The sequence below is a fragment of the Macaca nemestrina genome, chromosome 4 (genome assembly GCF_043159975.1).
Source record: "Macaca nemestrina isolate mMacNem1 chromosome 4, mMacNem.hap1, whole genome shotgun sequence".
Lineage (NCBI taxonomy): Eukaryota > Metazoa > Chordata > Mammalia > Primates > Cercopithecidae > Macaca > Macaca nemestrina.
The window spans coordinates 77,990,116-78,014,988 of record NC_092128.1 but is presented as its reverse complement, the minus strand read 5'-3'; the positions used below and the strand labels follow the sequence as shown (position 1 = coordinate 78,014,988).

Below are 24,873 nucleotides of genomic sequence, written 5' to 3'. Positions count from 1 at the left end.
GTTTCCCGCCGCGAGTCCCGCCCTCCCCCGCCCGGGAGGCGCCTCGGGGCGGGGTCACTGGCCGGGAGGCCCCGCCTTCCGCCCGAAAGCGCCTGTGCACCCCGCTGGCCCCGCCCGTGGGTCCACAGGCCGGATCCCCGGGTTCCTAGGCTGGGACTGCTTCTCAGAACCACTCTGCCGTTTTCAAGCAGGGTCGCACACTCTAGCTCACTGGGTCCATCTTAATTTCTATTAAACTTTTTTTTTTTTTTGCAAATGATGTAGTAGGAGATCCAAGGTATTTGGTTAATGATTTATTCACTCAGTCATTCCACAAACTTGTCTTGATCACCTGTTATGTACCCAGCACTGTGCTGGAATACCTAGGAGACAGGAGTGAAGTAAAAAGACATGGTCCGGGCAGGAAACAGGCAAGGAGAGCCTTGACTTGGTAGGGCTAACACAGTGCTACACAGGAGGGACGCCTGCTCAGCTTCGGGGTCAGCAAAGCTTCCCTAAGGACTACTAGGCTGAGACAAGAAGGATGAGTATGGGATTAGCCAGGTAAGGGAACAGGGCAGTGGGAACTGGAAGAGAAGAGTCTTCTAGCACTGAGAAAGAGCAAGTGCTGGGTCAGGAGAGAGAACATAGCAGTGAGGAGGCAGTAGGTATGGATGAATGAGCAGAGGAAGTGGGGAGAGATTAAGATGCTGTCAGAAAGGGGTTGGAAACCAGTTTAGTGAGTTTGGATGGACTTTTTCCTAAAGGCAATGGTAGAGTCATCGAACGTTTTTAATCAGGCAAGTGGTATGATCAGTTTTTTTTGTTTGTTTGTTTTGTTTTGTTTTGTTTTGTTTTGTTTTGTTGAGACGGAGTCTCGCTATATCGCCAGGCTGGAGTGCAATGGCGCGATCTCTGCTCACTGCAACCTCCGCCTCTCGGGTTCAAGGGATTCTTCTGCCTCAGCCCCTGGAGTAGCTGGGACTACAGGCACGGCGCCACCATGCCCAGGTAATTTTTTGTATTTGTAGGAGAGATGGGGTTTCACCATGTTGGCCAGGGTTGTCTCATCTGTTGACCTCGTGATCCGCCCACCTCGGCTTCCCAAAGTGCTGGGATTACAGGCGTGAGCCCCCGCGCCCGGCCAGTATGATCAGTTTTTGCGCAGAGAGCTGGAGGGATAGAGTATCAGAATGCGGGATGACAGAAACACAGGTTACCAGTGGCATGGAGAGTGGGCATGGAGAGAAGTGGGCGCCCTGGGGAATATTTAGAGGTGGGATGAACAGAGGTTGGTGATTGACCAAGTGAATGACGGTGAAAGAGGATTCCAGGTTTTTTGTTCCCAAAACTGAGTGAATGGTGCTGCCTCAGGTGTCACGAGTCTGACCTTGAGGCAGTCTTCAGATGTCTGACAGTCTTCACTTGTATGTTCATGCTTAAAAGTGGGTGGTCTTGGGCTTGTGGTGGTGATGGCTATAAACAGCATTATGAGCTTAGTCTTGATGAGCTTCGTGGCAGATGGTTTTGATAAGATGATGAGTTTGGGGAAAGTATTGCCTTTCCAATCCTGCCATTAGAAGAGTGTAGGCTGAAGAAAGTGCTGTATTATTGAGAGGAGACACAGCAGTATTCATCACTTTAAACACTATCTTGTCAATCTTCTCAATGGTTTTGGCCTTGACCTCAAACCCCCACACAAAACCTCAGATCAATACAAATCTCTTCCTTTTCTACTCTTACTATTCATAATTGAGGACAACTTTTCTGCTTGCACTCAGGAGATGACACTGCCTTCTACTTCAGAAAAGAAAATTAAAACTATTAGGTAGAATTTCCACAACTTCCCACTACTTCCTCCTGCCCTCCTCCAACATCTTGATTCACTACCATTCTTATCTTCTTTTCGGTGACTAGGAGTAAAAGGAGGAACCCCACATATTTCTCCTCTTCTGAGACCTTGCACCATCAATTACTCCACTTCCATGTATCTTAGCCTCTCCATTTCTACTGGTTCTTTACCTTAAACACATACTCAAGTCATTCCCATTTTCTCTTCAAAGGAGAGGACCATATTTGCTCTCTGTGATTCCACTTCCTCCTCTCTCCCTTGAATTTACTCCATTCAGTCCTTCATGCCCACCATGCCACAAAACTGCCACTTGTCAAGGTCACCTGTGAGCTCCATGCTGCCAGTTTCAATGGCGAAAGCTTCACCCTTGCAACTTTTGTTGTTCTTGACTACGTCCTCTCTCTTGACATGTCTCATTTGCTTGGTTCCATATCATCACTTTCTTCTGGTTTGTCTTTTATCCCTGTGACTTCACTGTTCCTTAAACATGACAAGCATGCTCTTGCCTCAGGGCTTCTTTACTAGCTATTCCTTCTGTCTGGAATGCAGAAATCTACATGACTCATACTCTCCCTTCACTCAAGAGTCTGCTCACTTGTCACTGACTACCTATAAATTAGTTCCTTTGTTCTTGTCTTCATGACACCACAACTTCACATACATGCCATCTCTTTACTTTTCTATAGTTGTCTTCTTCTAGACTGTGTCTTCTTATCCCCAGTTTTCATTCTGTATTATTTTTTTTCTTTTTAGTAAGAGGAAATATCTCTACATTCAAATCTGAGCAGGGCATTTGGTGACCCACTTAGACATGAAATTCCTTGGCCTCCCTTCCACCAAGATAAGGCTATATCAAAAAGTTATGTCCTGTAGGATGTGAGTAGGACTGGATCCTGTCCCTTAAAAAGAAAGTTGCTTGCTATACCCTTTCTCTTCCCTCTTCCTGCTCTCTGGCAAGTGGCAAAAAGAAATGGAAGAAAAGACTTGAAATGGAAGCCAGGTATTAAGGAAGGCAAACTGTTCTCACTAGCCTAAGTCCCAAAAGAATCTCAGGAAGCTGGGGCACCTCCTCCCTTGGATCACAGACTTCTGGACCATTATGCAAGAGAAAATAAACTTTGTTCTTTTAAAAATCATTGTTTGTTTGGAACTGGTAGAGCAGCTTAGCCAATTCCCTAACTAAAACAGAGGGGCTCTGTCTACTTTATTCTCTGCTTAATCACCAGGATGTAAAACAGTGCCTAAATTGGCCGGGTGCGGTGGCTCACGCTTGTAATCCCAGCACTTTGGGAGGCCAAGGTGGGCAGATCACAAGGTCAGGAGATCGAGACCACGGTGAAACCCCGTGTCTACTAAAAATACAAAAAATTAGCCGGGCGCGGTGGCAGGCGCCTGTAGTCTCAGCTACTCAGGAGGCTGAGGCAGGAGAATGGCGTGAACCCGTGAACCCGGGAGGCGAAGCTTGCAGTGAACCCAGATCGCGCCGAACTCCAGCCTGGGGAACAGAGCGAGACTCCGTCTCCAAAAAAAACAAAAAACAAACAAACAAAAAAAACAGTGCCTAAAAAATGTGGTCAATAAAAATATGTTGAATAAATCCTAAAACAACATCTTTATTCTACATCCTCCTCCAGCTAATGTCCTTTTTTCAACTTCCTTTTCCACTCAAGCTTTGTGAAAGTATATCTTTTTTCATATTGCCACTAGTTCTTCTAAAGCCCCTAACAGGAATAAGTGACACTTTTCTCAGTCTTTTTGGAAACTGATTCCCCTTCTCTACTAAACCAAGAACCTTGCGGGTAGCAATCTTTTAGCATAGAACTTTGGATTTCCTTTAGCACCTGTTGCATAGGTATCCAAAAAATATTTACTGAGTTGAGTGAGTGCTTTGTTTCTTTGGAAACAATAAACCATAGCAGAGAACTTGACAGACCGGTCTGAGATTATACTAGTTGCCTTTACTAAACGTGGGTTTTACAATAGATCCTAGAGCTGCTATAGTTCAGTCTCAGTATTTTGTTTTTAATTTAAGCTTCTGTATTTCTAATAGGATTTTTTTTGTTTGGTTTTTTGAGATCAAGACTCGCTCTGTCACCCAGGCTAGAGTGCTGTGGTGTAGTCTCGACTCACTGCAAACTCTGCCTCCCAGGTTCAAGTGATTCTTCTGCCTCAGCCTCCCGAGTAGCTGGGATTACAGACATGCACCACCACGCCGGGCTAATTTTTGTATTTTCAGTAGAGATGGGGTTTCACCATGTTGGCCAGACTGGTCTCGAACTCCTGACCTCAAGTGATCTGCCTGCCTTAGCCTCCCAAAGTGCTGGGATTACAGGCGTGAACCACTGCACCTGGCCAGGATGTTCTTTTTAAGCTTCTTCATTTATGTTGTGGTGATCCCGGACAGGATTTTTGTTGTGGTTTTAAAACAAAAAGGATTGCAGTTGAAGGGCAGCGAATTTCTTTTTTATTTACAGCTGCTCCTGGCAGCAATTCAGTTACTACAGTACTGGGACATTTTGTGAAATCTGTGACTGGCTAATCCAGTTCTTTTTATTTCCACATGCACAAAATCAGTCTGTTCCTGAGAGCAAGTTTTGCTTTTAGATGGAGGCTGAGGAGGTATCAAGCTGAAACGAAGGCCCTGTAAACATGTGCCATGGCTTAGGTAATCTTTTCACAAAGGTTGAAGATCAGAAGATCTGAGATATCTTAAAATAATGGCCTTCAAAAACTTTTCTAGCATATCCCCAAATAAATTTTTTAAATCAGTGCATTTCTTCATACATTTTGGGATTACATCTAACATTGTCAAAATAAATTTACATAGTTGTCAAGTATATGATTTCTAATATTTTTTAAATCTTTAAATTATAAGCAAAACAGGGCTGGGCATGGTGGCTCACACTTGTAATCCCAGCACTTTGAGAGGCTGAGGTAGGTGGATCACCTGAGGTCAGGAGTTCAGGACTAGTCTGGCCAACATGGTGAAACCTTGTGTCTATTAAAAAATACGAAAATTAGCAAGGCATGGTGGTGCGTACTTGTAGTCCCAGCTACTCAGGAGGCTGAGGCAGGAAAATCGCTTGAACCCAGGAGGCAGAGGTTGCAGTGAGACAAGACTGTGCCACTGCACTCCAGCCTGGGCAACAGAGTGAGACTCTGTCTCAAAAAAAAAAAAAAAAAAAAAGGGTTTTGGAAAAATTTGACAAAGCATATCATGTGAATTCAGATTTACCTCAATACCAAGAATTATGTTTAAATAGGACAAAGAAGATTTAAAAAATTTTTTAAGTTCAGGGGTACACATGCAGGTTTGCTATATAGGTAAACTCATGTTATGGGAGTTTATCGTATAGATTATTTAGTTACCCAGGGATTAAACCTAGTACCTGTTAGTTATTTTCCCTGATTCTCTCCCTCCTCTCACCCTCCACCCCTGGTAGGCCCTAATGTCTGTTGTTTCCCTCTATGTGTCCATGTGTTCTCATCTTTTAGCTTCCACTTATAAATGAGAACATGCGGTATTTGGTTTTTTGTTCCTGCATTAATTTGCTAAGGATAATGGCCTCCAGGTCCATCCATGTTCCTGCAAAGGACATGATCTCATTCTTTTTTACAGCTGCACAGTATTCCATGGTGTATATTTACCACATTTCCTTTATCCAGTCTGCCATTGATGGGCACTTAGGTTGATTCCATGTCTTTGTTATTATGAATGGTGCCACAACAAACATACATGTGCATGTGTGTTTATAATAGAATGGTTTCTACTCCTTTGGGTATATACCCAGTAATGAGATTGCTGGGTCAAATGATAGTTCTGTTTTTAGGTCTTTGAGGAGTTGCCACACTGTTTTCCACCATGGATGAACTAACTTATACTCTTACTAACAGTGTATAAGCATTCCTTTTTCTCTGCAACCTTGCCAGCATCTGTTATTTTTTGATTTTTCAATAATAGCCATTCTGACTGGGGTGAAATGGTATCTTATTGTGGTTTTGATTTGCATTTCTCTAATGATCAGTAATGTTGAGCTTTTTGTTCATATGCTTGTTGGCCACATGTCTGTCTTCTCTGGAAAAATGTTCATGTCCTTTGCCTACTTTTTAGTAGGGTTTTTGTTTTTTGCTTGTAAATTTGTTTAAGTGCCTTATAGACACTGGTTATTAGACTTTGTCAGTGGCATAGTTTGCAAAATTTTCTCCCATTCTGCAGGTTGTCTGTTTATTCTGTTGATAGTTTCTTTTGCTGCACAGAAGCTCTTTAGTTGAATTAGATCCCATTTGTCAATGTTTGCTCTCGTTGCAGTTGTGTTTGGTGTCTTTGTCATTAAATGTTTGTCTATTCCTATGTCCAGAATAGTATTGCCTAGGTTGTCTTCCAGGGGTTTTGGGTTTTACATTTAAGTCTGTAATCCATCTTGAGTTGATTTTTGTATACGGTATAAGGAAGGTGTCCAGTTTCAGTCTTCTGCATATAGCTAGCCAGTTATCTCAGCACGATTTATTGAATAAGGAGTCCCTTCCCCATTGCTTATTTTTGTCAGCTTTGTTGAAGATCAGATGGTTGTAAGTGTGCAACCTTATTTTTGGGCTCCCTATTCTGTTCCATTGGTCAATATGTCTGTTTTGTACCCATACCTTTCTGTTTTGGTTACTGTAGCCCTGTAGTATAGTTTGAAGTCAGGTAGCATAATGCCTCCAGCTTTGTTCTTTTTGCTTAGGAGTGCTTTGGCTCTTCAGGCTTTTTTTTGGTTCCATATAAATTTTAAAATAGTTTTTTTCTAGTTCTGGGAAGAATGTCATTGGTAGTTTGATAGTAATAACATTGAATCTCTAAATTGCTTTGGGCAGTATGGTTATTTTAACAATATTGATTCTTCCTATCCATGAGCAAGGAACATTTTTTTTTTTTTCATTTGTTTGTGTCATCTCTGATTTCTTTGAGCAGTGTTTTATAGTTCTCCCAGGAAAGATCTTTCACCTCCTTGGTTAGCTGTATTCTTAGGTATTTTATTCTTTTTTTTTTTTTTTGGCAATTGTGGATGAGATTGTGTTTTGATTTGGCTCTTGGCTTGACTGTTGTTGGTGTATAGGAATGCTACTGATTTTTGTACATCGATTCTGTATCATGAGACTTTACTGAAGTCATTTATAAGCTGAAGGAGCTTTTGGGTAAAGAATCATGTCATCTGCAAACAGGGATAATTTGACTTCTCTTCCTATTTGGATGACCTTTCTTTCTTTCTCTTGCCTGATTGCTGTAGGTAGGACTTCCAATACTATATTGAATAGGAGTGGTGATGGAGGGCATCTTGTCTTGTGCTGATTTTCAAGGGGAGTGCGTCCAACTTTTGCCAGTTTGGTATCATGTTGGCTGTGGGTTTGTCATAGATGGCTCTTATTATTTTGAAGTATGTTCCTTCCATACCTAGTTTATTGAGAGTTTTTTTTTTTTTTAACATGAAGCAGTGTTGAATTTTATCGAAAGCCTTTTCTGCATCTATTGAGATAATCATGTGATTTTTGTCTTTAGTTCTATTTATGAGACAAATCACATTTATTGATTTGCATATGTTGAACCAACCTTGCACTGCAGAGATAAAACCTACTTGATCATGGTAGATAAGCTTTTTGATGTTCTTCTGGATTTGGTTTGCCAATATTTTGTTGAGGATTTTTGCATCAAGGTTCATCAAGGATATTGACCTGAAGTTTTCTTTTTTTGTTATGTCTCTACCAGGGTTTGGTATCAGGATGATGTTAGCCTCATGGAATTAGTTATAGAGGAGTCCATCTACCTCAGTTTTTTTGAATAGTTTCAAGTAGGAATGGTACCAGCTCTGGTAGAATTCTTCTATGAATCTGTCTGGTCCTGGGCTTTTATTTTTTTTATTTTTTGTAATTGGTAGTCAGCCACTGATTCCGTTTCAGAGCTTGTTATTGACCTATTCAGGGATGCAATTTCTTCCTGACTCAGTCTTGGATGGGTGTATATGTCCAGGAATTTATCTATTTCTTTTAGATTTTCTAGTTTATGTACATAGAGGTGTTCATAATATTCTCTGATGGTTATTTGTATTTCTGTGGAGTCAATGGTAATGCCCCTTTTATTGTTTCTAATTGTGTTTATTTGGATCTTCTCTCTTTTCTTTTTTATTAGTCTAGCTAGTAGTGTATTTTATTAATTTTTTAAAAAAACAAGCTCCTGGAATCATTGATCTTTTGAATGGTTTTTGGTGTCTCAATCTCCTTTAGTTCATCTCTGATTTTGGTTATTTCTTGTCTTCTGTTAGCTTTGGGATCAGTTTGCTCTTGGTTCTCTAGTTCTTTTAGTTGTAGATGTTAGGCTGTTAAATTGAGATCTTTCTAACTTTTTGATGCAGGCATTTAGTGCTATAAATTTTCCTCTTAACATTGCCTTAGCTGTGTCCCAGAGATTCTGGTACATTGTATCTTTGTTCTCATTAGTTTCAAAGAACTTCTTGATTTCTGCCTTAATTTTATTATTTACCCAAAAGTCATTCAGGAGTAGGTTATTCAATTTCCATGTAAATGTATGGTTTTGAGCAAATATCTTAGTCTTTATTTCTGATTTGATTGCACTGTGGTCCAAGAGAGTGGTTGTTATGATTTCAGTTCTTTTGCATTTTGCTGAGGAGAGTTTTGTGTCCAAGTATGTGGTCAATTTTAGAGTATGTGCCATGTGGTGATGAGAAGAATATATATAGTCTATTGCTTTTGGATGGAGAGGTCTGTAGATGTCCATCAGGTCCATTTGATCTATTGCTGAGTTTAGGTCCTGAATATCTGTTAATTTTCTGCCTCAATGATCTGTCTAATACTGTCAGTGGGATGTTGAAGTATCCCATTATTATTGTGCGGGAGTATAAATCTCTTTGAAGGTCTCTGTGGACTGGCTTTATGAATCTGGGTGCTCGTATATCAGGTACATATATATTTAGCATAGTTAGGTCTTCTTGTTGAATTGAACCCTTTACCATTATATAATCCCCTTCTTTATCTTTTTTTATCTTTGTTGGTTTGAAGTCTGTTTTGTCTGACATCGAGCTTGCAACCCCTGATTTTTTTCTGTTTTCCATTTGCTTGGTAGATTTTTCTCCATTTCTTAATTTTGAGCTTATGGGTATCATTGCATGTGAGATGGGTCTCCTGAAGACAGCATACCAATGGATCTTGGTTCTTTATCCAGCTTGCCACTTTGCCTTTTAATTGGGGAACTGAGGCCATTTACATTCAAGGCTAGTATTTGTTCTTGTTCATATTCTGAATTCTATTTCTGTCATTTCAGCCATCTCAGCCTTGTTCAGAACCCTTGCTGGAGAGGTGGTGTGGTCATTTGGAGGAAAGAAGGCACTCTGGCTTTTTGAGTTGTCCAAGTTCTTGGGTTGGTTCTTTCTCATCTTTGTGGGTTGATGTTTCTTCAATCTTTGAGGTTGCTGACCTTTGGGTGTTTTTTTCTTTCTTTCATCTAGTATGATGACCTTGAGGGTTTGGTTGTGGCATAAGATGGGTTCAGTCAACTGGCTTTGTTTTTGGAAGATTTTAGGGGGCCAATGCTGAAGCTCTCAACTCCAGGACTGTGTGCTATCTCTCTGGGGGACTTGTATTGGGCCCTGATGTTGTTCTATGGATCTTTGAGGTTAGGAATCCACTGTATGGGGGTTTGGGGTGGGGAGCTGAGGTGGTTTGGATTGCTGTTCACTACATTCTAATGGGTGGTATTAGCTGAAGCATTTTGTAGTGCAGTGACACTGGGATCCATCCTCATTCGCACATGACAGCAGCAGTGGCAGCAGAAGCATAGTAAGGTATATGCTTCTTGGCTGTAGCAGGGTACAGGTGCTGGGGTACCTGCCTCCAAGTGGGCATTCATCACAGTGGCAGAGGCAGCACCGCTGGGTGGGGGTGGGGGAGTCCCTGCTGGCAGCTGTGCATGCAGTCATGCTGGTGGTGTTGTTAGCATGGGGGTGTGGTGCTAGTGGGCACAGGTCTGTGTGTGTTCTCTGTGTGCTGCAGGTAAGGGTGTTCCCTCAGAGCAGGGGAGGATCCACTGTTCTTGTGCCTAGTTTCACTCCCAGGGCAGTGTTGGCACAAGGGCAGGGCACTGGTGGGAATAGGGCTGGCTGACTGGCTCTGTGCTCGCCAAGGCTCCAATTGCAATGGTGGTGGTGGTGGGGACGTGGGGTGGAGTTTATTCCCACTGCAGCAGTAGCAGGGCAGGGAGCTTGCACACGCTGCACTGGTGGGCAAGGAAGGCAAAACTGGTTCATGTACATGTGCTCTGGGAAAGCAATATGGGGGCTTGCTGTGAGCCTGGGGAAAGCTGCCGTGTAGGGAGGGAGTGGGCAGGCTGGTTCATGGCCATGGGGGCCACCCTTCTGGAGCTGTCTGTCAGCCAGGCATGATCTGCCAGTGCAAGAGCTGTGAAGTGGGACCACAGGGCACCTGAGGCTGCTTTGCAAGCAGATGTGGTGAGGCTGGGGCCCTGGGAGAGGCCAGCAGACGAAGAGGTGCTCAGGTTGAACTGGCCCCACATGATGGGCAAGATCACCCTGCAGAGTTCAGATCTCACAGTTTCCATAGGGCTAAAGTCTCCTATGGGAGCAAGTTGAGCCAAGGGAGATGGGCTTCTGTGGCTGTGCTCCACTACAGATCCTCCTGCACCAAACCCTTTAGGCTCTGCCTCAGCTGATGTGCTGCCCCCACCACTTCTCTAAGCAGCTGTTCCTGCTAACTCAAGTGTCTGTGCTGGTCGAAGGGGTCTCCTCCTGCTGGGATTCTAGAGGCCCATGGCGAGAACAGGTTGCTCCTTGCCAGTTCAATCCACCTGTTCGCCTGGAGTCACTGGGGCCAGGAACAAGTCCCACTGTGTGGTAGCCTCATGTGGGGTTCCCAGCTTCTTCTCCCTTCAGCCCAGCTTCTGGTCTTCCCTCCATCCACTCTAGGTGCCTTCCCTCTGAAGATCTGTTAGATGAGGTCCAGTCATCTTGGTTCCTTGGTGGCAGCTGTTCCACCTGGCTGTGTCCAGTCAGCCACCTTGCCCTCCCACCAGAAATTAAAAAAAATTTCAGGTAGAAAAATAGTTCGATTGCTTTGAGTTTTGTGTAGCTTTGGACTTTTAAAGTGTCAGAATTTATTCACTTAATAAAAGTGACTTGGAAAGTTATGCCTTTGGTTTAATTATTGGTAATTATACTGTCATTCTTTTTCCCTTGTGTATTGAACTAGGTCCAGAATCCAGTTTATGTAGACCCTGAACATGTTATGAGAATCTTATTGGTATTTGTCCCCTGTATTTAAAGATTAGCATTGGATTATTTCACATTGCATGGCTGTATCAAAACATTTCATGTATCCCATAAATGTATACACATACTATTTTTTAAAAAGTACACCTTTTAAAAAAAGATTTTTAAAAATAAATAAATATTAACATTGGGAATATTTCAAAGTTGTCAGTGTGGATTGTCTCAACCAATAACCACTGCTTGATCTATATAATTTTTTTTAACAATAATTTTATGATTAAGTTATTCTTCAATTGTAGGAAATTTTACATTGTTCTAGTTTTTCTCCTTGAACTTGTATTTCCATTTCACTTTTTCCCACTGGATTATTTATTTGTTTATTTAAGAAAAAATGTATAAATATATAGCATCTACTATGTGTCAGAGATTTTAAATATAGACTCATTTAACATACTATCTCAGGTTAGGTTTCCTGGGAACCAGATTCTAAGATGGAGACTAGGATGTAGCATATTCATTAGGGAGCATTGTTGGGATCAGCACCTGAGGATGGGAGGAGGAAGAAGAGAGATTAGGTAGGGAGGGAAATTGAGCAGCTATGCAATGCCGAAAAAGGCCTCAGCCAGCCCATGGGTAACTCTGGAATTGGACTGGTCCTTCAGAGTTGTCCTGAGTTGAGGGCCGGTGCACAGGCATTTATACTATTCCATATATGTGGATGTGTCATTGAATGTGAACTGTCTTTTGGAGGAGGCATGATTTTGAGTAAGGCGATTTCCTCGGTTAAGGCAGTTCCCAAAGAAAGCTGACAGCTGACGGCTGACTGCTGGCAGCACTCCCCACAGCTGAAGGAAGAGGTCACTAATGACTAAAGGAAAATCTGGAGGTGCATCACAGGGCTCACCACATCTTCATCATGACTTTATGAGGATAACACTATTATTTTTCCTATTTTGCAGATGAGAAAACTGAGGCACAGAGAGGTGAAATAAGTTAGGCAAGCTCATACGTTTCTTAAATGGTTGCGCTAGGATACAAACCCAGACGGTCTGGTGCCAGCTTTGTGCTTCTAACCACTGGCTCATGCACTCTCCAAGGGAACTGCCTTTTGATCTAATTACATGCTGTCATTAAAATAATCTTTTAAAGCAGGAGTTAGCAAACTTTTTGTAAAGAGCCAGATAGCAAATATTTCCAGCTCCTCAGGCTCTGCTGCTTTTGTTGCAACTATTCAATTTTGCTCTTGTAGTGCAAAGGCAGCCATAGATAGTGCATAAACAAATAGCCATGACCCTGCGCCAACAAAACTTTATTTGCAGAAACAGGTGGCAAGCTGGATTAGCTTGTTGACCCTTGTGTTAGGAAATTATTTAAAGATTGAGAAAACACTATGGTTTACTGTTACTGGAATGAAATATTACTGGATGAAATAATTATAATGATCCTAGCCTTATTTTAAAAGGGTAAGTTTTAACAGTAGATTTCTCTGTGTGGTAGGTTTAAAAGTGATCATTATTTTCTTCATTATACTTTTCTGTGTTTTCTAAATTTGAATGTAATTGTTATATGCATTACAATATAAAAATGTTTTTAATGAGAAAAAAAGAATGTTATTTTAAGAGTATAATTGGAGGGATTAGGATGCTAAATTCCATAATAGACACATCATAATCCTATATCCACAAAGTTAAGGCACAAATAAGATTCAAGCAGCATATCAGATGCCTTATTAACTGGAGCAGTTTTAGTATGACAACTGCAACATGAGCAATGCAAACATTTCCTGCGTTGCTCATTGCTTTTTTTGTTAGTAATTTGGTGCATTTCTTCTAATGCGCACTGAGGCACTAAAGTAGCAGCTATCAAAATTGTTCTCAAACTGGCACTGTTAGTCCAGTAAAACCACAGTCATTTTACTGCCTGATCTCTACCCCTCATTGAACAAGACTTGAATAAATCACATTTGGGATTTTTGAAACAGATGATGTGGCTACATTCTGCCAATGTCTCTGCTCCCACAGCTATTGCCCTGCTTTAGGTCTTAATTACTCCTCACCCAGACAGTGGTCTCCCCAGTTGGCCTCTGGCTCCCTGGTTCCTACTCATTTACTCTAATTCTTCTCCTCTGTAAGGCCAGATTGATTACTCTGAAGCATACCTGAAGCGACCCTTTATTTAGAGCTTTTCATTGGTTAACATTCCCTACAGATCAACATCCAGACACCTCAGCCTTGACTTAAGATGTCCGTGTTGCAAGTCATAATGGTTGAGATATGAGAAAAAAAAATCTTGTATTTTCAATGAATCAGATTAACTTTATAATTAGACCCAAAGCAGTTATATAAACAGTTTTCTGTTGGTAGTAAAATAAGAAAAAGATTTCCAGAACAAGAACTGGGAGGTAGATGTTTATTAGACTATGAAGACAACACATTCATGACCAAGGTCATTTTGAGAAAAAGATTAGGTCACAGAAAAATCAAAGCATATCTGATTGGCCTTAGTCAGTAATTTGGACTATTTCAGATATAAGGTACAATGTGTAACTGGAAAACCTTCAGATGAATAACAGACTTGACTCACATGCTCTAAATCCTGGAACATTAGCAGCTCATTTGAGAAGTTAAGCCTCACTTTCTTGGCTAAGTATAATCATAACCCAAGGAAGCAATGAAAGAGGGGAAAAAACCCAGAAGCATAAAGAGAACCAGAATTAGAATCAGGACAGGCATGATGTGGACAGAAATTTACTTCCACAATTTTAGCCTTTTTATGACTTTTATGCTATTCAGTTTTATAATCATTGTTCTATTGGCATATTTTGTCCTCTTTTTGAAAAATATTTCAAATAATTTCCTACTTTAAACTTGAGAAGAGGGATTCAGTTTGCAACAGTGCTTAAGATAAATCTCATTTACTAAATTAATAGATGTTAAATGTGTTAGTTGTATAAATGAGGTAAGTATATGTTAATTATTTAAAGATTAGTAAATTACATATAATGGCGAATATTTCTCTCCATGTAACATGGATAAAAGCATCTGGAATTTTTTTTAAAGGGTTATCAACATGAGGTTGTCGCTATCTACTGTGACCCAACATATTTTTTCACACTTGATTTCTTAATTCATACCAGAGCTGTCCCACTGAATTGTTCCCAATTACTTTTCCATAGCACTTTCCTTATAACATGCTTTTGTTCCTTCCCCCTAGGCCCCCAGAATGCCCTTCTCCAAGACTTAGAAAAATCAAATGCTATCCATCCCTCAAGATACATCCCTCCAGCCCGTCCTTGAAGTCTCCTGCAGCTAGAAGTAGCATCTATCCCCATCTGGACTCCTTAGCACTTTGCTGTACCTCCCTTGGTCCCCATCTCTTTACACACACACACACACACACACACGCACACACACACACACACACACACAGTATTATAATACTATTAGCTATTATATTACATTATATTATTGTAGTTCTACAGGAACTACAAGAAATTCTACTATGAATTCCTTGAGGGTGGGATACATTTTACAGTCATCACTGTTTCTCTCATTATTTGTGGAATCAAAAAAATGAGTGCATGATGAAAAATTATACAAACACATACATGATTTCATTCCAATTGAAAATTTAAAAATATGACTGTTAAAACAATGTTGAAGGACATGTAATAAAATTCAAATATTCCTACCGTGCACAATTGTTTTCACTTCTCTGTGCCTCTTTCAACATTTATTTGTGTGCATGCACAGCATATTTGTTTGTGTAACAGGATGTTAAAAAATAGAATTTGTTACCTGTAGTTTTTGCTAAAGCTCTACTAGACTATAACAGAACAATAGGTGGTGGCATCTCCATTCCCCATGAGATGCTACCTACCTATGCAGAGCTGGAAAAGATTATGCGACCTGAAGACCCAATCCTTTCTGAGAGATATAAAGGAACAAAAGAATCTGGAAGAGATTTCTTTGGAGAAATTCATTTTCTGTGAGTCTCACTCCTAATCCCCTATGAGATATCTGGGGGTGAGGGGCAGGTGCTGTTCCACACAGAGAGCTTGAGCTGTGCATCTTGGAAGAGGGAGGTGGGTAGGGAAGAAGGTGGGCTGCTTTTGGACTCATGCCTTAAAACTCAGGTACTGGGGCTGGCTGGTTCTAACGGCCAAGAGGTGAGAGGTGCACCTGTGGGGAACAAGCTGCACTCTCAGAGTTTGTCAGGATAAAGGATATGTGGGCCTTGCCTTGCAGATGGGATGTGGACTACAAGGGCATGAGAGTCAGCTTGAAGAAATCTGTAGAATTATCTGCCAGGGCTGAGGTGAACACAGCAGAGAGATGTTGGAGGTATTCTGTAGGGAACAAGATAGTGTGAGGTAGAGATTGTATTTGATACCTGCTAGAGAAGAGATATTGCATTAAGGCCAGCATTAACAGAACTTCAGATGAGAAATCCTGGTGAAGCAAAGTCTCCAAAGAATGCATGAGACCTCTGCAGTGAGAAAGAGATCACCTCAATACCTTCCGAAATCAAAGCATGGCAGTGACCAGCTAAGCAGATCTTTCCTGTCTTCTACCTGAAAGGGCCTGAAACTACGATTCATGAGTTTGGGGAAGGCAGAGAGGCAAAAAGTGGGGAAATGGAAAAGTTGGCCATGTCCCCTATCCTACTGCAGTATTCCAGAGAAGAAACTTCGAGCTCAGAATATTGGCTACTACCCGGGATAAATATTTAAATTATTGGAACGAGAGAGTTTTTGTAACTAAATTTGAAAGAAGTGACTTTTTATATCAAAGACCAACCCAAAGATTTATGACCACTGCCTGTGATTTCATCCATGTTGCAAGGAATATCCCGCCCCAATAGGAAGAGCAGTGGGGGAAAAATAAAGTTGTTTTATGATGCATCCTATGGAGTTCTACTCGACAGAGTGGTAACATTCAACTGTAATCAGGATGAGCAAGCCACTTTATTAAACTAAAATTTTAAACTTTAATAAATATAATACAAACTGAAAAATAAAAATGATTTTTCAACTCTACACAAAAATGTTAACTGTATAAACAGTGAGATGTTACACAGGGCTGAGGCCGATAGTTCTTCAGTTTGTACATTAAACGCCTCCATGGAGGGTCAATTGCATCCTACTTATTCTGATGGTTATCAGGTAGCAAGAGATTTAAGGAAGAGGCACTTTTCTAATCTGGGGTAGAAAAAGGAAGTATACCGTGTATCATGAGAAGTATTCACACATAGTGTGTCAATTAAGCAAGTGCTCAGACTATTAACAATATTACTAGAACAGAGTCCTCAGAAATAATACCACACATCTACAGCCATTTGATCTTTGACAAACCTGAGAGAAACAAGAAATGGGGAAAGGATTCCCTATTTAATAAATGGTGCTGGGAAAATTGGCTAGCCATAAGTAGAAAGCTGAAACTGGATCCTTTCCTTACTCCTTATACGAAAATTAATTCAAGATGGATTAGAGACTTAAATGTTAGACCTAATACCATAAAAATCCTAGAGGAAAACCTAGGTAGTACCATTCAGGACATAGGCATGGGCAAAGACTTCATGTCTAAAACACCAAAAGCAACGGCAGCAAAAGCCAAAATTGACAAATGGGATCTCATTAAACTAAAGAGCTTCTGCACAGCAAAAGAAACTACCATCAGAGTGAACAGGCAACCTACAGAATGGGAGAAAATTTTTGCAATCTACTCATCTGACAAAGGGCTAATATCCAGAACCTACAAAGAACTCAAACAAATTTACAAGAAAAAAACAAACAACCCCATCAAAAAGTGGGCAAAGGATATGAACAGACATTTCTCAAAAGAAGACATTCATACAGCCAACAGACACATGAAAAAATGCTCATCATCACTGGCCATCAGAGAAATGCAAATCAAAACCACAATGAGATACCATCTCACACCAGTTAGAATGGCAATCATTAAAAAGTCGGGAAACAACAGGTGCTGGAGAGGATGTGGAGAAATAGGAACACTTTTACACTGTTGGTGGGATTGTAAACTAGTTCAACCATTATGGAAAACAGTATGGCGATTCCTCAAGGATCTAGAACTAGATGTACCATATGACCCAGCCATCCCATTACTGGGTATATACCCAAAGGATTATAAATTATGCTGCTATAAAGACACATGCACACGTATGTTTATTGCGGCACTATTCACAATAGCAAAGACTTGGAATCAACCCAAATGTCCATCAGTGACAGATTGGATTAAGAAAATGTGGCACATATACACCATGGAATACTATGCAGCCATAAAAAAGGATGAGTTTGAGTCCTTTGTAGGGACTTGGATGCAGCTGGAATCCATCATTCTTAGCAAACTATCACAAGAACAGAAAACCAAACACCGCATGTTCTCACTCATAGGTGGGAACTGAACAATGAGATCACTCGGACTCAGGAAGGGGAACATCACACACCGGGGCCTATCATGGGGAGGGGGTAGGGGGGAGGGATTGCACTGGGAGTTATACCTGATGTAAATGACGAGTTGATGGGTGCAGCACAGCAACATGGCACAAGTATACATATGTAACAAACCTGCATGTTATGCACATGTACCCTCCAACTTAAAGTATAATAATAATAAATAAATTAAAAAAAAAAAAAAAAAAAAAGAAAATACGCTAATGTGAAAGGTTCCCAAAAAAAAAAAACAAAAAAAAAAAAAAAAAAACAATATTACTATGTGATGAATGTTTATACAGTGGATTCAAAAATGAGCTTCTTTCCAGAAAGCAGCTTAGTTTTCATTAATTACCAGCATCTTGGAAATTATTTATTTAATGGTTTAAAAGTTAAAGTTTCGGTCTATATTTGTTTTTTTAACATCAGCCAAGGAAATACATTTCTATCATATTGCATCTTGGGAAGTATGCAATAAGTGTAACTATTGAATATATATTGAAGAGCCACAGACACTGAATTCAACTGGAAGAGACTATTTTAATTAGAAAGACACTCAATCATCTCCTGTGACCAGCTTAAAGTTTTTGTTTTGTTTTGTTTTCTCTTATCTGGAACAAGCTAAGCTCATATTTAGAAAATAAAGTTAGTTTTTTGGGTGCATGGGTTTTAGAGTAAACCAGTAATTTAGTAAACTTTGACATTTCCACTTTGTCTCCAAACATTTAAATTCTATTTGTCTGATTGAAGTTCCAAGGCATTCTGTGTTTACTTAGAAATGATTCCATATATTAATGTTTACAAATGCTAAATTATATTTGTTAAATACATGTCTTATTGCCTAAGAGTTTTCCTTTTTTGTAAGTTTTTAATATAAATGTCTAGGAAATAAGACTCCCATTTAATAGCTTATAAAGAATGCTGATGTATCAGCAGTGGCCTTGACATTATTGGATACAAGTAAGATATACACTGATGATTAAATCTAATTGGCTAAGATTATCCATTCTAATAAAAGCACTGACTCCATGATGTTTTCTTGTGGCTGAAATTAACATTCGTGTTCCTACCAGCTCTTTAATATCTTAGTTACTGAAAATTATTCCTTTGGACCTAATTTTTTCTTTACTTTGGATGTATTTGACAAGGTAGAAGTTAGGGATTGGAGACTATGTAAAGAATGAAATAAAATGTAGTCACTTTTAACTATATCCACATATATCCACAGGGAGATGGGGGTTAACACTGATAATTATTCTCAACATTCTTCTTCTGGGTTTGGAGTTAATTGAGAAATATACATAGCGATCAGAAACATAGGGATCAAAATATCAGCATAGTTTTCAGTAAAGCTGAATGTGCCTTGGACCTGCGACTCAAACCAAGCTTCTTAGTAGCTGTACCCATGTCTAGACTTTGGGGTTTCTCATGGGTATTACAGTTGTAAAGGGTTTCACTTGCTGCCTCCCATCCTTGGATTCCGAATAATAAGTGTGGAAAAGAGGAAGTCACATTGCATAGGACTTTTAACATATTAACTCCACTAGTTCAAGAAAAATCAACTAATGGGTGTTAGATCAATGGATGTTAGACTATCTCCCCCCATCATAACACTGAGATGGGTCAGTGTTAGGGTTGCTAGATTTAGCATACACAAAAAATTACAGGCTGCCAAGTTTAATTAAATTTCAGATAAGCAATGAGGTTTTTTTCAGTGTAAATACGTTCCAAATGTTGCATGTGACATACTTATACTAAGGATGAGATACACCTAACTCCTCCTCCTATGAGTAGGAGTGAATTAAGGGATATAGAGATACCTAAAATTACACACTAGCAGAGGTATCATGAAAAAATGAAGGCAGGAGCATAGGGTTCCCATGACATACTTTGGGGAATTTTGCGAGTTTAAGTCATCAAAATCTTTGGAAAGATAAAGTTATTTAGAAGACAATCACAAAATGCTACAATATTTAAAATAGTTGTTCATTTTACAACCATTGCTGATGAATGACTATTGCTATGGGTACTATAAAGAAGTAGAATTTTTTAAAAAAAATTCCTGCCCTTAGTGAAATATATATTATTTAAGTATTATTGTATAACACAAAATATTTACTTCTCAGTACAAAACACAATAAGTATTGTTCGATGAATGGTACCATAAATAATGCTGAAAGAATTCAGAGCAAGGAATGATCTTTGTGGGCTGCATACCAGTTAAGAAGCATTAAAAAGTAGAAATTTGCCCCATTTCCTATGAGTCTAGAGATAGAATGAGCTTCAAGTAGAGGACAGAAAGAAATGGATGATGTCAAATGATAACTGATGATTTGTTTATGAGTACATATAAGATGTCTGCTTGGGATTTCTAGGGCTATTTGGAGAGTGAGTATTTTGCAGGGGCTAAGGATTCAAGTTAGTGAAGTGGCAATCTGTTGGAAAATTAAAGTCTCCATGAGAAATGCTGAAAATAAGAATTAATGAGATCTGGTGGCCTAAGGAGTAGAGTCCAAAATGATAAATCTGTGTAACTGGCGTGGTATCAACTCTGTTTTAACTATTGCTTAATAGGTTGAGGAGTTGAAGTGTTTTCAAAGTACTTTTCATTATGAAAATTTAAAAACATGTATATTAAGGGGAAGATGACAAAAATCTGTATACCAACCACTCAGAATTTAAATGTTTCAGGGTTTTAAAAAAATTATTCTCAGATCATTAGAAACAGAGTTGAAGTCCCCTTTGTATCCAGTCCCAGTCCTATTCCCGTTTCTCTCTGCAGTGATAACCACTATCGGAAAACTGGTGAGTTTCCTCCTATCAAAGTTTGTTATAGATTTACAACATATAGATGTATCTATTTTACAGATGTATCTGTAAGATAGCTAACATTTTGTATGTTTTAAAATGTTATAGAAAATATATCATATTTTTATATCATTCCATAGCTTTCTTTTCTATTAAAATTACATTTTAAAGATATATAAAGGTTATAAGATATATTTGTTGAATAAATAAATCAATGTTGTTATGTCCCAAATTATTTATGCAACCTACTGATAAACATTTAGGTTGTTTCAAGCATTTTTATTAGAATAAACATTCTTATCTATGTCTTTTGAACAAATGTGCTAGAATTTCCCAGGGTATATTCCTAGAAGTGAAAAAAATACACATTTTTATTTTTAACAAATATTGCCAAGTTGCTCTATAACGCAGTTTTACCAAATCACCCTTCCCACCATGTGTCCTATTTCCCAACATCCTTACTAACCCTTTATTACTCTCTTTAAACTTGTCAATCTAATGAAAAACATATGATATCTTAGTGTTTTTAGTTTGCATTTTCATGAATACTAATGAGAGTAAATACTTTTTCATATGATTATTAGCCATTCTTATTTCCCTTCTAAAAAATTGCCTTTTCTAGCCTGGGCGACAGAGCGAGACTCCGTCTCAAAAAAAAAAAAAAAACCAAAAAAACAAAAACCAAAAAAACAAAAAAAAAATTGCCTTTTCATATCCTATTTTTTTCTTTTTCTTATATATTCTGGATACTGATCCTATACATTATGAACATGTTCTAGTGTTGTTTGTCTTTTAAGTTGTTTTTGAAATTACATAACATCTATGGATTTTTACTGTTTACAAAGCTCTTTTGATACTCACCACAACACTGTGAGAGAGGTGTTATTTTTGTTGTTGATTCAGATGCTGCTGTTGCTATCCTTATGTTTATTGGGCTCCTCCTCATAGTCTTCACTTTTAGATGTGGAAACTGAGGCTTTCATAAGTTACAGGTCCAGTGTCAAAAAGAGGCAGAACCAATTCTCAGACCTGTGTGCCGTACTGTTTTAAGAGGCAAGAGGGCACCGCACAGCCTGGAAGTTAGGTATGGTCTCTGGTGTGCTGAAGATGGCTCATGTCACCTTGTGAGGGTCAACTGCTAAATTTCCAGAAAGTTTGTGAACCAGTTGTTAACCACAGATACTATTAAATGTTGTATTATATATTTAATTTACAAATAAATAAATTACATTAAAAACAATAGTAATAAACACTCAAAACTCATTACTTCCTAACTATTTAGTAAATCTTACTATTGTGTACGTACTTGAGGTTGTTTGCATCCATGGCAACTGTATGATGGAAATCCTGCAGAGTGGTATGCTGCTATATATTTGTGTTTCTCTTTCCAACCTTGTGTTTAGTGATGTCAAGTAAGTTATTTGAAATCTGACATAGTAGGACTTTTTACACAATAGAAATCTGCTACAAATTAGGGCTTGAATTACTGTCTCATTTATTGTTTAGATCAAAGGAAGTGACGGAGAAAACAATAATGCAGATTAAACTCAAAAGTGTATTTTGTCTGTAACAGTTGAATAAGAAAAAATCTAAGAAAATGTTTCAGTATTTGAAAAGTATTATATTATTCAGCTACAAAGTTGCTTACATCATTGACAAACAAATGAAGTTTTAATGCACATCCACATTTTTCTTTGTTTCACTTTTGTCTTACTTGTTAAAGAAGAGGAAAATGCCAACCAACATTCTTGTTGGAACTACACTCATTCATCAGTAACAACCACAGATTGGCTAAGGATATAAGAATTTGGTCAAAAATCAATGAAAGCAATCTGTATGAGTCAGTTTGCTATATAGAATTTATAATAGAGAATATTGTGTATTTTGTTATTATTTGAAATTTTATACCATACATTCATTATACCAATAACATTTCCAATAAACTTACATATATGTATGTGTACAATACACTTTTTTCCCAGAGAGACAGTTATTAAATACTTTTCAGCAGACTACTGGGTACCATCTTTCTCCTTCATTTCTTCCGCTTTCCTATGCCAACTAGGTACTAAGCTCTTTGATTCTACTTCTTAATATTTTTTAGACTTCTTCACTTTGCTTTCTCATTGCTGGTACTTGAGAGCCTTATCTTTCATTGGTGTCATAGTAAGTTTCCTAGTAGATCTCAGCCTCCAAGCTTGTTTTCCTGTCATTATTCACACAGCGATTAGAGTGATTTTCCTAACATGAAAGTGTGATCATGTCACAACCCTGCTTCAGATTATTCATTGCTTTCAAGATAAAGTTTAAACCCTTTAACACGGCATAAAAGAAACTGCTGTTTATCCTCTGCTCCTGCACTTCCAACTTCCATATCACAGTCTGGGCTGGGTGCTCTCTGTGTAGGTCTCTTTTATAGATGTTATCACACTATATTGCTCTTGCTCTTTCTGGCCTAATATTTTGTTATGAAAATTGTCAAACATACAGAAAAGTTAACAGAAGTATACAGCAAACCCATTACTTGCCACATAGATTTCACAATTGATATTTACAATGAACGTATTTGCTCTATTGCATAATCTACCCATCTACCCATTCTTCTATCCATCTCTTTTCTTCTCTTTTTCTTTCTGTTTTTAGATGGAATCTTGCTCTGTGGCCAGGCTGGAGTGCAGTGGTGCTATCTCAGCTTACTGGTTCAAGCAATTCTCCTGCCTCAGCCTCTGGAGTGGCTGGGATTACAGGCGCGTGCCACCATGCCCAACTAATTTTTGTATTTTTAGTAGAGACGGGGTTTCACCACGTTGGCCAGGATGTTCTTGATTTCCTGACCTTGTGATTCACCTGCCTGGGCCTCCCAAACTGCTGGGATTACAGGTGTGAGCCACTACGCCTGGCCACATCTCCTTTCTTTATGATGCATTTCAAAGTAAGTTGCAGACACTGGTACATTTTGTTCCCAAACCCTTCAGCATAGTATTGTCAACTACAGTTAGATATTTGATTACTTAATTTTTTTTTTTTTTTTTTGTAAAAATTGCCATTGCTCTTTAGTTGCTTATTTTCTTCACTGGGTTGAAGTGACTGCGTCTACCTGTTTTCTATCCAGTGCCTCACATATAGTAGAGACTAAGTTAATGTTAGTTAAATGAATGAGTTTTGGATTTCATCAGATGTTACTTAGAGAACTTCTTGATCTTATATAAGAGTAGTTTTATCACTCTTTGGTTCATCTCCTCATTCTTCTGCCCAGAAAAGCTGTAGAAAGCAATTTATATTCCACCCATTCAGCATCGCAGACGATTAAAATGTGTAATCTGTTAACAATAGTTGACAAACTCTCACACTATGTCTTTCTACAAAGTCCCACAAGGTGGTGCCCAAATATCTTTTTTCAAACAACAGTCCCTCAAGACCTATGCAGAGTCCTGACTAAATTGTGTTAGTATTTGGCATTTCTGAATTTGGTCAATTAGAATAACAGAAAATACATAATTAAGTAAAAGTTACTCATTTTAAATAAAATTATATATGTGTAATTTCAAAATCTATAGCTATGGATATAAACAATGAATAATGATAATAGATACCTTATTTCTGTGCAGAATTTAATATTATTAAAAGGTTGTTCATATCCCCAAATAGGAAAAAACAATTCACCCAAGTCCCCTTTACTATAAACTTTGTCCATCAATAATCTACCCTTAGTATAGAATTTATAAGGGCAGAAGAAGAAACAAACTGTTGTACAGGAGGAACTAGATAATTTAGATGCAATGAAAAAAATAGATGACCCTATTACCTTAATTGGGAACAATGTTGTATAAACCAGCATTGTAACGGCTTAATATAACATGAGGTAATAGGTTACTTAATGCTCTTAAAACACTTTTATTCCAGAATTTGGGGAGAGTTATTTCAAAACTTTTTATTTTTATTTTTTTTGATATTCTTATTAAATCTCAAATACACTGACCAGAAAACCCAAGTGGGTATTGTGTTTCTGCAACTTATTATTCATGCAAACGATGATATCTACCTATATTACTAGCTATATTTTGATTAGGGATGAAAAACATGGGCCGTCAGTTACTGAAGTAGCTGTAACAATCCCCAGTTACTCAGATAAACCTGCGCAAACCTGGAGGAGAAAGTTTTTCAACCCAGGGTTGGAAGAGGTGGTGTTCATTGCCTTTAATGGCCCAGGCACTAAGATTTACACAGAGAGGTGAGACTCTTTAATGTGCTGGAACTTAGCCCATGATGATTTGTTCTGAGCCATTTGCCACTAAAGTTAAATCCTTACAAATATAAATTATTAGCCATACAGCCTCCTTTTTCTCCTGCTCAAGCACAAGCCTGGATAGCGCAAAGGTCTAACATTTTTCTAGGGCATTTAGAGATAATGAAAGATGGCCACTTTGATGTACAAAGACCTAAACTTTATTCCCTCGCTGATTAATGATTTGACCTTTCGGTGGGTCTTAATATCTGTCCTCTATTTTATC

General features: G+C 38.8%; 1 long non-coding RNA gene across 2 annotated transcripts; it reads left to right on the top strand.

Annotated features, from left to right (window-relative positions):
- Positions 1-79: 79 nt before the first annotated feature.
- On the top strand, positions 80-14,784 carry LOC139362806 (uncharacterized). Of its 2 annotated transcripts, none has more exons than XR_011622179.1 (3): positions 80-277; positions 849-990; positions 14,317-14,784. It is a non-coding gene; the product is annotated as an uncharacterized lncRNA (long non-coding RNA). The 2 variants fall into 2 exon arrangements; XR_011622178.1 differs by having other exon boundaries at positions 80-543; positions 872-990.
- Positions 14,785-24,873: the final 10,089 nt, after the last annotated feature.